This window comes from Podarcis gaigeae (assembly GCF_964106915.1).
Source record: "Podarcis gaigeae genome assembly, chromosome: 16".
Lineage (NCBI taxonomy): Eukaryota > Metazoa > Chordata > Lepidosauria > Squamata > Lacertidae > Podarcis > Podarcis gaigeae.
In genome coordinates, this window is record NC_139693.1 from 33663211 (window position 1) to 33677026 (window position 13816).

At 46.7% G+C, this 13816-nt stretch overlaps 1 protein-coding gene across 1 annotated transcript in view; it reads right to left on the reverse strand.

The window, feature by feature from the left end:
• Positions 1–13816, reverse strand: part of ULK1 (unc-51 like autophagy activating kinase 1) — a 106121-nt gene that overhangs the window by 81365 nt on the left and 10940 nt on the right. The gene's annotated exons all lie outside the window — the stretch shown is intronic.

Below are 13816 nucleotides of genomic sequence, written 5' to 3' on the forward strand. Positions count from 1 at the left end.
TGGGAGATTAAAAAAAAACAAACCATGGATCATGGGGAGAGACGGAAAAACCAAACCACTAGGACTAGAAATTGGAAAACTTCTAAACCTCCAGATTATTATTTTTTGCAGAGGGGGTGGGGGGCATTCAGCTACAAATTATAAAAGTGAATCTATAACAGGACTGGTTTAGTAGTTCCTTTCAACGAAAAACAAGCACACATGAATTTTGCACCATACACAAGGCTGGCCCCTAATACAGTGGTACCTCAGGTTAAGTACTTAATTCGTTCCAGAGGTCCGTTCTTAACCTGAAACTGTTCTTAACCTGAAGCACCACTTTAGCTAATGGGGCCTCCTGCTGCTGCCGCGCCGCCGGAGCACGATTTCTGTTCTCATCCTGAAACAAAGTTCTTAGCCCAAGGTACTATTTCTGGGTTAGCGGAGTCTGTAACCTGAAGCGTATGTAACCCGAGGTACCACTGTAGTGAAGAAGTTTTCTTTTGCTATCATGTTCCTGGATGTACACTCATACCTCTTGTGAAGGTGACTGCCCAGTGTAACTCGAGGTACCACTGTATTCGGCAGAGACGGGGCCTCTGCCCCACCCCAGAAGTTGTCGAACTCCCATCACCCCTTGCCAGCACCTCCAATGGTCAGGGCCAGAAATATCTAGATCACCAACAATTCCCTGTTCCTATGGTATATGTAAGCATGTGTCAATCACCATCTTTCAGCAGAAAGAACCTCACAGGATTGTTATAATTGCCAGGGAGGAGTAGGGAAGCAGGGAGGAAAGACCTTGGATCCCCACCCTGAATTCTCTAGAGGGGTAGCGCTGTTGCCTGTTAAAATTTTGCAAGGTGTGTGTCCGTGTGTACTAACTGTATTTCCTTTTACCAATTCTCATTCTGCTTCATTTTTACTCTCTTCTTTTTTAAAAAGTTACTTAGTCTGCATTTGGGCAGAAGAAACATAATAGAAAATTGCATTTCGGCTTAAGCGCCTATCACATTGTGCCTTAACTAATTGCAGGTAGCTTGCGGGTGATTGCTCAATATTTATTGATAGAGTGGCCGTCATCACAGAGCAGGAATTGTGTATATCCTTGAAATATCACATTCGACACCGACCAGCTATAAAGTCCACGCTGTCAGCATGCAGTCAAAGTACTATGCAAATGTGGAAGCCAACTGCTTTGCATACAACGGATTCTGACACAAATTGAAAATTGCATGCCGTTAAGTTTTATGGCTCCTTATATCTTCCCCCAAGTTGCCAGGGCATCTCTCAGGAAGTGAATGCTGCATAAAGATTAACACAGTTCTTTTATGGACCATTAAATATAATAAGAACCTCAGGTGATGGAGGCGGATAATGGACTACTTGCCAGCTAGCAGCTAGAGACCCTCCACCAGCCCATTAGCCAAGCCGTTGTGATAGCACAGGAAGTTCAAAAGCAACCCAGATGCTGAGGGGGAAATGTGGGTTTTGGGATGTTGGCAATCACTGTTCCCGCTGCGCTCCGAAGGCTTGCGGATAGCCACCTGAAACCTGGAGAGCGAGAGGGGTCGGAAGTGACTATGGGGTTACGGCGTTCATCTCACTTTTAAGGCCAAGGGAGCTGGTGTTTGTCCATAGACAGCTTTCCGGGTCATGACTAAACTGCTTCTGGTGCAACGGGACACTGTGACGAGTGCCTGAGCGCACGGAAACGCCATTTACCGTCCCACCGCAGCGGTACCTATTTATCTACTTGCGCTGGTGTGCTTTCGAACTGCTAGGCTGGCAGGAGCTGGGACAGAGCAACGGGAGCTTACCCCATCACAGGGATTCGAACCGCTGACCTTCCGATCAGCAAGCCCAAGAGGCTCAGTGGCTGTGACCAGGACAGACTATTCACCCCTCTAACCCAGTATTCAATTGGCAATAACTCTCTTTGCTCTTGGGACAGAGCTCTTTCCCCATCACCAATACTTTAGACAGTGAGTAAGCCTGTGGTGACCAATCTGGCTGCTAGGCAGGTGCTTAGCTGCTGAGCTATGACTGCTATGATAAGCAAAGGTGGTCCAACCTGTTTTTCTTTTTTCCCCCCTCCAACACCGAAGCAACATTTCCTGTCTGGCCTCCCTATAACAAGATGATTGTTGCCATCCTGATTCCTGACTGCTCGTTCAGGCCTTCTGCTACCCACGTAAATAGGATGGGTGGAGGGGGTGGGAAAAATGTACTGAAGCCAAACAGGAACCAGACTTTTTCAACACCTGTGGCTATATGGATCCAGGACAACCACTGACTCTACCAACAAATAGGGAGAGGGGAGATTCAAATGGCAGCATGGGTTGGCGCCACTGAAGTAGGAACATACAAAGCTGCCTTATGTGGAGTCAAGCCATTGGTCCATCTAGCTCAATACTGTCTACACTGACTGGCAGGATTTCAGAGAGGGTTCTTGCCAGGCACTACTTCGGAAATGCTAGGGATTGGACCTGTAGCCACTGAAAGACAGACACCATTATTTATTGAGAACTGGTATAAACACAGTTGCTGGAGGAGACTCTTGAGAGTCCCATGGACTACAAGAAGATCAAACCTATCCATTATGAAGGAAATCAGTCCTGAGTGCTCACTGGAAGGGCAGATCCTGAAGCTGAGGTTCCAATACTTTGGCCACCTCATGAGAAGAGAAGACTCCCTGGAAAATACCCTGATGTTGGGAAAGATGGAGGGCACAAGGAGAAGGGGACGACAGAGGACGAGATGGTTGGACAGAGTTCTCAAAGCTACCAGCATGAGTTTGACCAAACTGCGGGAGGCAGTGGAAGACAGGAGTGCCTGGCATGCTCTGGTCCATGGGGTCACGAAGAGTTGGACATGACTAAATGACTAAACAACAACAACAAATAAACATAGTGGCTAAGAGATGAGCTAGAGAAAATCAGGAAGAACCCAGTATCTTGGCTCTACCACAAACTCCTTGGGTGGGCTTAAGCAAACCAGTCTTTCAGCCTCTGTTCCCAACCCAACTGTAATGTGTGGGATAATAATCCTGATTCACCATGAAGGAGAGCTGCTAGGAATTCCAACTCGGTAATGTATAAAAAGGTAAAGGTAAAGGTACCCCTGCCCGTACGGGCCAGTCTTGACAGACTCTTGGGTTGTGCGCCCATCTCACTTAAGAGGCCGAGGGCCAGCGCTGTCCGGAGACACTTCCAGGTCATGTGGCCAGCGTGACAAAGCTGCATCTGGCAAGCCAGAGCCGCACACGGAAACGCCGTTTACCTTCTCACCAGTAAGCGGTCCCTATTTATCTACTTGCACCCGAGGGTGCTTTCGAACTGCTAGGTTGGCAGGCGCTGGGACCGAGCAACAGGAGCGCACCCTGCCGCGGGGATTCGAACCACCGACCTTTCGATCGGCAAGCCCTAGGCGCTGAGGCTTTTACCCACAGTGCCACCCGCGTCCCAATGTATACAAAGCGCTTTTTGAACACACTTTACAGCACTGCCCAGCGGTAGCCCATGTGGTGCCCTCCAAATGTCATCGGAAAACAACTCTCATCATTCCTAACAGCTGGATGGGAATTGGAAGATCAACGCTATCTGGAGGTCACCAAGCTGGCTAACCCTGCCCTAATACTGTAAACCTGGCATGGCCAAACTTGGCCCTCCAGCTGTTTTGGGACTACAACTCCCATGATCCCTAGCTAACAGGACCAGTGGTCAGGGACGATGGGAACTGTAGTCCCAAAACATCTGGAGGGTCAAGTTTGGCCATGCCTGCTGTAAACCAAGAAAAGCAGTTGTCACAGAAGTTGGGTGTTGGATACCACGTTGGGTTTCTTAAGCATGCCTTTCCAACGCCGCCCAATGAAATAAGGCATATTCAATCAGCCTGTTTTGATCAACTCAGCATAATCTTAGAAATAATACCGGAATCAAAGAGCAGATACTTCCGTTGCTTTAATTTCAACACTTCCTGTTTACTGATGTCATGGCAGGCCCCAAAGCTTAGAAAACCATGGCCTCCTATGTGACAGCGAGGCGGAATGCTTTTTCTAAGACGCTGCCTCCTGCCTATAATCTTCCTTTATAAATAATCATATTTTAAAATTAACATTTCGTACTAAATAATGTGCTACCCAATTAATTGGAAAGGCCTTTTGATTTGCAGGAAGTCAGCCTCACTGAACACACTGCAATTAACAACTAAGCAAATAATATCAATATATATTTTTTTTATCCTGCCCTTCCTCCTGTGAAGCCCCGGAGAGATATACAACCATAATAAACAATACTGTAATTGAAATATAGTCTTTAGCACAGGTTGTTGTTGATGACACTTAAATCTGTTGGGCTCCAATCTCCAGCTGTGTCCCAAAGTAAGAGGCAAACAGATTTTCATGTTTCGTTTCTTTTCCTTTTTCGAAGGAATCAGATAGGCAAAGGGACAGACTGAACCATGCCCAACACCCTGGAGAGCTGTTGCGTCAGAGCGGACAATACTAGGGCTAGACTGAAATAGTCAACTGGCATAATAAGGCAGCTTCCCTTCTTTAATTTATTTATTAAAATTTTAAATAATGAAGAAAACACAACTGTGGCATATTTGACAAGCTTCCTGCACAAGATGGCACATGCCTGTTTTGTTGGAAACAAACCACCGGCCGTGTGAAGGCACAAGCCAACTTCTTAGGCCATATTCCCTTTCCCACGAAAATGCAGCTACGGTGTCTCTCTCCGCAACACCTGCAGCAAAAACGGCGTCAGCATCTCACAGCAACAGAGACAGACCAAGGTGGATTTGCAAAGGTCTTCCTTTCTTGGGAGTTATAAGACGCTTTGCTAATTGGATCCCAGGAGGCATTAAATTCAGCTCCCCTCACTATTTATGCGTGATATTTAACGTCTGGTCGATCAAGGGATTGCCAGCTCCGATGACCTAATTTTGCCTGTTGTCCTGATGCTAACTCGCCTGCCGCTCTGTCTAGGGAACCAAAAAAAACGTTCCGAAGCAGAGGTGACTGCTTTCTGTGTCTGTGTGCTTTCGTTTCATCCGTTTGGCTTTTGCAAACACAGCATTTGTTCAGGGATCACAGGGAAATACAAACAAACGGCTGTGGCTATTTTTAAAACCATAAGCGGTTCTAGTAAAAGCAAAGAGGAAAAAAAGAAAAACAGGGATATTTAACCTTCAGTAGACCACACAATGGGGGACGCAGGTGGCGCTGTGGGTTAAAGCCTCAGTGCCTAGGACTTGCCGATCGAAAGGTCGGCGGTTCGAATCCCTGCGGCGGGGTGCGCTCCCGCTGCTCGGTCCCAGCGCCTGCCAACCTAGCAGTTCGAAAGCACCTCCGGGTGCAAATAGATAAATAGGGACCGCTTACTGGCGGGAAGGTAAACGGCGTTTCCGTGTGCGGCTCTGGCTCGCCAGTTGCAGCTTTGTCACGCTGGCCACGTGACCCGGAAGTGTCTCCGGACAGCGCTGGCCCCTGGCCTCTTGAGTGAGATGGGCGCACAACCCCAGAGTCTGTCAAGACTGGCCCGTACGGGCAGGGGTACCTTTACCTTTTACCTTTAGACCACACAATGAAGGCTCTTTACACAATTATGAAGCCTGGAAGCAGGTCAAAATTAATCTTATGAGAGGAGGAGAAAGAAAAATATTTTTAGAGCAGCGGCAGAATGACCTTGCCTGCTTTGCAAGACCTAGATTAGGCTCACAAGACATTCTGCATTCTGTGGATTAGCTGTACATTGAGCCAAATAAGGTACAAAGGCACCATATTACACCAGACTGAAAAGAACCCAATATTCCAAGATATGGAATATCTAGCTATTTGCATGAAAGGTGTCCAGGATTTCTCAGCTAATCTAATCTACACCTGCCACACACAAGGACTGCAGCAAGACTGGAGTGCCTGGGAAAGGACAGGGCCGAGAAACACAGGCGGTGCTTGAACATCAGTTTAAACAAGGGGAACCATCTGAGGGCCAAATTCCCCTTGGGGGGGGGGTCTTCCAGGAGCCCACATTCCAGAGATGGGCAGAGTCAAAAGTGGGTGGCACAATTGATGCAACTTTCACCTTTGCACAGTAGGCTACATTCCGGCCATGCAAAAATAAGTTGGTTTCCATGTGCACAGAGAAGATTAGACAGACAAGACATCCATCCAGGAAAGAAAAGGCATTCACTATTCCAAGACACATTTCAGGCAGACAAAAAGCGCTTGAGGACAACATGGAGCTGGACCAGTGAGCAGAACAGTATGGGAAGTGGTTCCCAAATATTCTCTCCCCATTTGAAAATTGTTGGTGCTCTTGGTGGACCAACATATTTTTCCACGGGTTACAGCAACTGCAATAGACACTGCATGGTTTTCAGTCATGCATCTCTATGGCTTCTTTCATTTTATTTTATCGCATTACGATCCACACCCCATAGAGTTGAAACACAATTAGAAATCAATATGAGCAGTTAATGCCGATCATGTTAAATAAAGTTCGCAGACCACTGTTGGTCCATAGACCACGCTTTGGGAAACCCTGGCACAGGGAAAGCCCCTAGGGGCCAGTCTGGTTGCAGGGCCACATTTGTCCCCTGGACCCGATGTTCCCCACCCCTAGCTTAAACTATAGGGCAGCACAGAGATTGCAAACCTGCGGCACTACAGATGCTGTCAGAACTAAAATTCCCCATCATCCCTGACCATTTGCAATTGCCAACTCAAGTTTATACGCACAAACAAAAACAGTGAATTCACGGGCAACACAAAACTCACAGATGAGCAAGCCTCTTTCACTGTTATAAGTTGCTTCTACTGTTACAGAAGCCACCAAAGTTTGTGGAGGGGGGGGGGAGGAGGGCATCTGTCCGGTTTTCCTGAGGACAGTCTCCTGTTTCTAAGAGTCCTCTGCTTGGAAGGTTTGTCCAGTCCAAGTCCAATTTAAAGGGGGAAAAACCCTAAGAAGGGACAGCAGGTGGGGGTTGTAAAAAGCAAACTGAACAGGCACACAAGTCACATTACAGCTAACTACCGTATTTTTCGCTCTATAAGACGCACCAGACCACAAGACACACCTAGTTTTTGGAGGAGGAAAACAAGAAAAAAATATTCTGAATCTCAGGAGCCAGAACAGCAAGAGGGATCACTGTGCAGTGAAAGCAGCAATCCCTCTTGCTGTTCTGGCTTCTGGGATAGCTGTGCAGCCTGCATTCGCTCCATAAGATGCACACACATTTCCCCTTACTTTTTAGGAGGGAAAAAGTGAGTCTTATAGAGCAAAAAATACGGTATACAGTGAAATTTAATGCATTTCTGTTTAAAACATAGCAATTATTCTTGCTTTTGCTCCTATACATCAAAATCACCATATTGTGCAACCTCACACTCTATTTGTATTTCTTCTCTTGAGTGTCCAATGCTTACGTGGTCATCCTAGTTTCCTATAATATCTGAAGAACTGAACGACGACTGGCATAATCAGCCAGCAAAACCAGAGTTTGCAAGTTTGCATGTAACAGCAAATCCATATTTTCCGGCGAAAAGCATAAGAAACTCGTTAAGGAAGCAAGCATCTGAGGGTGAAGGCCAGGAATATGCAAGGACTGGGTTTATTTATGCAAATGCCAAACCATGATTTTCATGTTAGATGTGAACCAACCAAAAGTTGCATGACCATAGCATAGAGGGGTGAGGAAATACTATTCGGACACAACGAAAGCAGGAGTTAAACGCTATTAAAGACATGAGAGACTGACTGCACATGAGTTCATGGTTCTCTCAATAAGGGTGAACTCCCCCCCCCCCGCCACTTTTTCTTCTTTTTTTAATCCCCAGCCCAGAAACCTTACACCATGGGCAAATGTCATCCCTCTAAACCCTACGCAGTCCAGCTTTGGGCAGAGAAAGACAGAGACAAGAAGCAAGTCATAAAATAGCTTCTGAAGTGGATATTTTCATAATGGAGACGTTGACAGGGCCCGGAGAAAACAGCCGTGTGAACAACACACGAGTAACTGGAGATGATCCACCGTTGCATTCAGAGAAGCACAACCACATGCCAGTCTCCAATTACTCTTGGGAAACAGCCACGAAGCCACCTTACTAAGAGCTCTGAGTAATGCTGCCCTCGGCTCCAGAAGGAAGTTTTAGAGGATGGTAAATAGCCCATGTCACCACCCCCTTCTCCAATGTACCATCAGGTGACGAAGAGAGAAATATGAGGCCTCCTAAGGCAAACATGACAAATCCACAACCCTGACTAAGAGCACAATCACCATTTTGAAAATGACAAAATGGACACACCCTCCAAAATCATCACGTCACTTTGCCCTCGTGAGGTAATTTAGATTTTAGAAGGATGTGCTCACTCAATGAGACTTTAGCTGATGTTAAATTCTTCCCTCGCTCAATGTTTTGACATTCATTTTCAATGTATTTTAAAACATTTTTTAAAGACGGGGTGGAATAAGGCATTGCACTTCAGACTATAGGGTAATCACATTAAAAAAAAAACACCCCACAGAATTGATTTAATAGTCCCATATGTTTTGCTTATGCTATTTGTTTCCTCAAAGGATTCAAAATCACTTACATGGTACTTCCCATACACACGAATTATCTTTACAACAAACCTGCGAGGGAGGTTAGGTAGAGAGAATATTTGAATATGGCTCTCCCAACTCATTCATGAGAACACATAGTGCTCTCCTCTGCAGGAACACAAACCCACCAACATCCTCTCCCTGCAAGGAGAAAACCAGCAAACAAGGACAAGGCTGGGCTTAAGCCATCCGCTCCTTGGTGAGCTAAAAGTGGCCCTCCAGATGTTGCTGAACTCCCAGTATTCTTGGCTGGGGCTGATGGAAGTTGGAGTCCAACACCATCTGGCAGAGCCAAAGGTTGTCCATTCATGGCATAGGAAAAACGTTTTTTTAAAAACTGTGCTCCCACTTGCAGTCTTAAAATGATGACATATCCATTCTGCCACCTGGTGAATAAAGCAAACCTCAGACTGCATCAAACAAACCTCACTTAGACTATGGCATGGTTCAATGTAAACAGTAAGGCGAAAATCTGAATTACTGAGACCACAAGAACATGTTAGCTCACAAAGAGAGGGAGGAGTCAAACCCACTTTCTGCGTTCTCCAACCTTTAAGCTCAGATTGTGGTCAAGAAAGAAAAAGCTTTAACTGTTTGGGTAACACCCTAAGCTGAAACAGAGTTTACCTGCTGCACCACAAACAAACTAAAAAACCCGGGGGGGGGGGGGAGCAAAGCAGCCAGCAATCTCATCTCCAAGAGCCAGCACATTTGCGCATTAGTGCTAAACCGTGGTTTGGTTTTATGTTATGTGTGAAAGCAGCCACTATTAGGAGTTCATCAAAATCACCGCTGCTTTGCAGAAGCAGTGTAAGTCGTGGGTAGGCAAGCTAAGGCCCGGGGGCCGGATCTGGCCCAATCACATTCCAGGAATCAGTGTGTTTTTACATGAGTAGAATATGTCCTTTTATGTAAAATGCATCTCTGGGTTATTTATGGGGCCTGCCTGCTGTTTTTACATGAGCATAATGCGTGTTTTTATTTAAAATACATCTCTGGGTTATTTGTAAAGGTAAAGGGACCCCTGACCATTAGATCCAGTCGTGACCGACTCTGGGGTTGCGGCGCTCATCTCGCTTTATTGGCCGAGGGAGCCGGCAGACAGCTTCCGGGTCATATGGCCAGCATGACTAAGCCGCTTCTAGCAAACCAGAGCAGTGCACAGAAACACCATTTACCTTCCCGCCGGAGTGGTACCTATTTATCTACTTGCACTTTGACGTGCTTTCGAATAGCTAGGTTGGCAGGAGCAACGACCGAGCACGGGAGCTCACCCCGTCATGGGGATTCGAACCGCTGACCTTCTGATCGGCAAGTCCTAGGCTCTGTGGTTTAACCCACAGCGCCACCCACGTCCTGGGTTATTTGTAGGACATAGGGATTCATTCATTCATTATTTTTTCAAAATATAGTCTGGTCCCCCACAAGGTCTGAGGGACAGTGGACCAGCCCCCTGCTGAAAAAGTTTGCTGACCCCACCCCTATTCAGTTAAGTAAACCAAGTCTGAACTCTTTCTAGATCTAGTGCGGAACCTTAAGCAGCTCGCCAAAAATTTGAGGCGGAGGTCTTTCCAAGCCCCACCTGGAGATGCTTGGGAACTAAGAAGGGACCCTTCTGGATGCCAAGCACATGTTCCGCAACAGAGTTACAGCCCTTCCTGTAAACAGTGCATCGCACAGGAAACCCAAAGTGCTTCCTCCCTCCCTTTTACAGACTGACAAAACAGTTCTCTTTTCTTTATAGCAGGAGAAACCCAGACAACTTTTAAAAGCATGTCTCGATGAAAAAAGCTGGTATGATTGTTGGGGCGGGTGCAGAGACCAGATATACATGGCTTTCAGGGACTACATCAAACCACCACAGTTGGCCAGCCGTACTGGAAGACCACCTTGCACCAACAGTGTTTGCAATGGTTTGGAGTGACCAAAGTAAGTTACAGTTTCTACTGAGGAGTCACGTCCCATTGAATTAAGTGGGAGCCTGAGCCCTGGAAATTAAGCTTATAATGACAGCCTTAGGAAAATGGGAAGCTACTTTATACAGAGTCGCATCCATGGTCCATCTGTCTGCCATGGCTGGCAGCTGCTTTTCAAGGTTTCTCCCAGCCCTATCTGGCAATGACAGAGATTGGATCGGATCAGCAACCTTTTTCAGCCGTGGGCCGGTTCACCGTTCCTCAGACCAAGTGGTGGGCCGGAATGTATTTTTTGGGGGGTGGGAAGAGAACGAATTCTTATGCCCCACAAATAACCCAGAAATACCCCGATCTAAGACCTTCCTAGTGTAAAGCAGGTGTTCTACTGTCGAGTTACAGCCCTTTACCTTCAACATTTCTCTTTCCCGCCCTGCCCTTGATGCAGGTTTGCAGCACAAACTCATTCAGAGCAAGCTTGAAAACAGTTTCTAAAAATACTCGATTCCACCCTCATCGGGGTCAATCTCACTAGGTCTTCTGCGCGCTGCTGGCCCCATTAGCACTACTCAATAATACATAGCTACAAACTAACTGGGACGCGGTAGATTTCCAAAGCTTTTGAAACACCATTCAAGATCATGATGAAGACTTGTTACAGTGAAACCTCGTGTTACGTACAGTGGTACCTAGGGTTAAGTACTTGATTTGTTCCGGAGGTCTGTTTTTAACCTGAAACTGTTCTTAACCTGAAGCACCACTTGAGCTAATGGGGCCTCCCGCTGCTGCCGCGCCGCCGGAGCACGATTTCTGTTCTCATCCTGAAGCAAAGTTCTTAACCCGAGGTACTATTTCTGGGTTAGCGGAATCTGTAACCTGAAGCGTATGTAACCCGAGGTACCACTGTACGTCCTCCTTGAGAACGCTTTGGGTTATGAGCTCCGCTAACCCGGAAGTAGATGCCCCTTGCTGTGAACTTTGCCCCGGGATGCGAACAAAAGTTGCACGCCGGCAGCGCGGCAGGCGCCATGAGCGAAAGCACGCCTCATGTTAAGAACGGTTTCGGCTTCAGAACAGAGCTCCAGAACGAATTACGTTTGTAACTGGCGGTATCACTGTACTAGGAAATGAGACAGAGGTGGGCTGGGTCTTGTATCTCATCCTCTTAACACAACTTTAACATGCCACAGCTCAGTGGGAGAACATCTGTTTCTTATGCAGACAGTCCCAGATTCCATCTGCCGCCATCCCTAGGCAGGGCTGAGAGATTGAGGAAAGCAAAATGCCGCTTAAAAGGATCTGAAATATTATTTTTTTAAGCTAGGATTTATTTTATTCTGGCTTGTCTTATTTGATGTTTTAATGTGTTGTAAACAGCTCTGAGAATTGTTATTTAAACTGTAAAGTGGTATAGATATTATTATTATTATTATTATTATTATTATTATTATTATTATTATTTCTTTCCATGGGGGGGGCAGAAACCTAGACATTCCATTGTGGTGACCATAACCTTGGTTTGAGGTGCCATTTAGCTCTTAGCTGAGTTTCTACCACTGGCAACCAGCTATCCTAGAGTCGCTTACTTTAAACCTCTGATGTCAAGGGACTGTTTGGATGCTCAGGGCTCATCCACACTCTGCCTCTCTTGTGCCTAGAAAGCAGAGGCCCTAGTGCAGGCATAGGCAAACTCGGTCCTCCAGATGTTTTGGGACTACAACTCCCATCACCCCTAGCTAACAGGAACAGTGGTCAGGGATAATGGGAGTTGTAGTCCCAAAACATCTGGAGGACCGAGTTTGCCTATGCCTGCCCTAGTGGTTTTCCCCTTGCCCGGCATCTTTCCCAAGGAAAGCCCACCGTTGAAGCTCTAAACTGGAGCAAATGTCAATCCGGAGAAAAACCAGAATTGTCATTTGCTCCGACTGAGCACTAAAGAGCAGTTTTCCCCCGGGTAGAGCAGCAGACCAGAGGAAGTGTGGACAAGCCCTCAAGCTGCCGAAGGTAATGGCCATGGAATGTTGACAAACAGAGCTGCAACTGTGAGGAAAGGGAAAGGTCAACTTAAGACGAGAGAGAGCCACTTTGCAAATGTCCTCAAGGACAAAAAAGGGAGGAATATGTACGATGGGAAAGAAAGCAAGAAACTGTAGAAAGGGTCTTGTAAGTTAATGAACCAAGGTAGACATGGAAGTTACAGAATTTACAGCGTAGGAGCAGGCAGGTCATTAGGGGAAGAGTTCCTTTGAGATCTTGCAATAGCATTGCTCTCTGGTTTCAAGATTATTTCAATCTCTGGCAGCGGTAAAGTTGTTGCTGTCATTTGTGGTGAGCGGACAGCTAGTTCATGCCATCCTGGTTTCAACACTATTTAGATTTTGTAAACTCTCACGAAATTCAAACACAGCTTCCTTCTATGAAATCATTCACTCCTCTCAGGTAGGAACATGCAGCACTCAAGATGCTGTTGGACAACAAAATCCCATCAGCCCCAACCAGCTTGGCCATGGACCAGGGATGATGATGATGATGATGATGGGAATTGCAGTTTGGCAACATCTGACAAGGGTTCCCCATTCCTGCTCTAAGAAATCCTTTAAAAGGAGCACTCACATGCGGAGATTGTGCTCAGAGTATTGCAGCCTTGCAAATAAGCCCACAAAAGTTACTAGCTTGGTAGTGAACCATTTCCATTCAACAACAGCCCACTCTGCTTTTTACGCTGGGCAAACTCACCTACATGTTAATTCCTTATTGCCTATGGCAGCCTTTCTCAACCTTGGGTCCCCAGATGTTGTTGAACTACAACTCCCATCATCCCTAGCTAGCAAGGGAAGAGCTCAGGGATGATGGGAGTTGTAGTCCAACAACATCTGGGGACCCAAGGTTGAGAAACACTGGCCTATGGCTACCAAGCCTGTGCTTAAACAAATACAAGTTTGGATTAATAATGCCTTTGACATGTAAGAACACTTTATCACTGCAAATCAAGTGAATGCATTTTGCCGATCAGAAGGTCAGTGGTTCGAAGCCCCACGACGGGGTGAGCTCCTGTTGCTTGGTCCCTGCTCCTGCCAACCTAGCAGTTCGAAAGCACACCAGCGCAAGTAGATAAATAGGTACCGCTCCGGTGGGAAGGTAAACGGCGTTTCCGTGCGCTGCTCTGGTTCACCAGAAGCGGCTTAGTCATGCTAGCCACATGACCCGGAAGCTGTATGCCGGCTCCCTTGGCCAATAAAGCGAGATGAGCGCCGCAACCCCAGAGTCGGCCACGACTGGACCTAATGGTCAGGGGTCCCTTTACCTTTACCCATTCA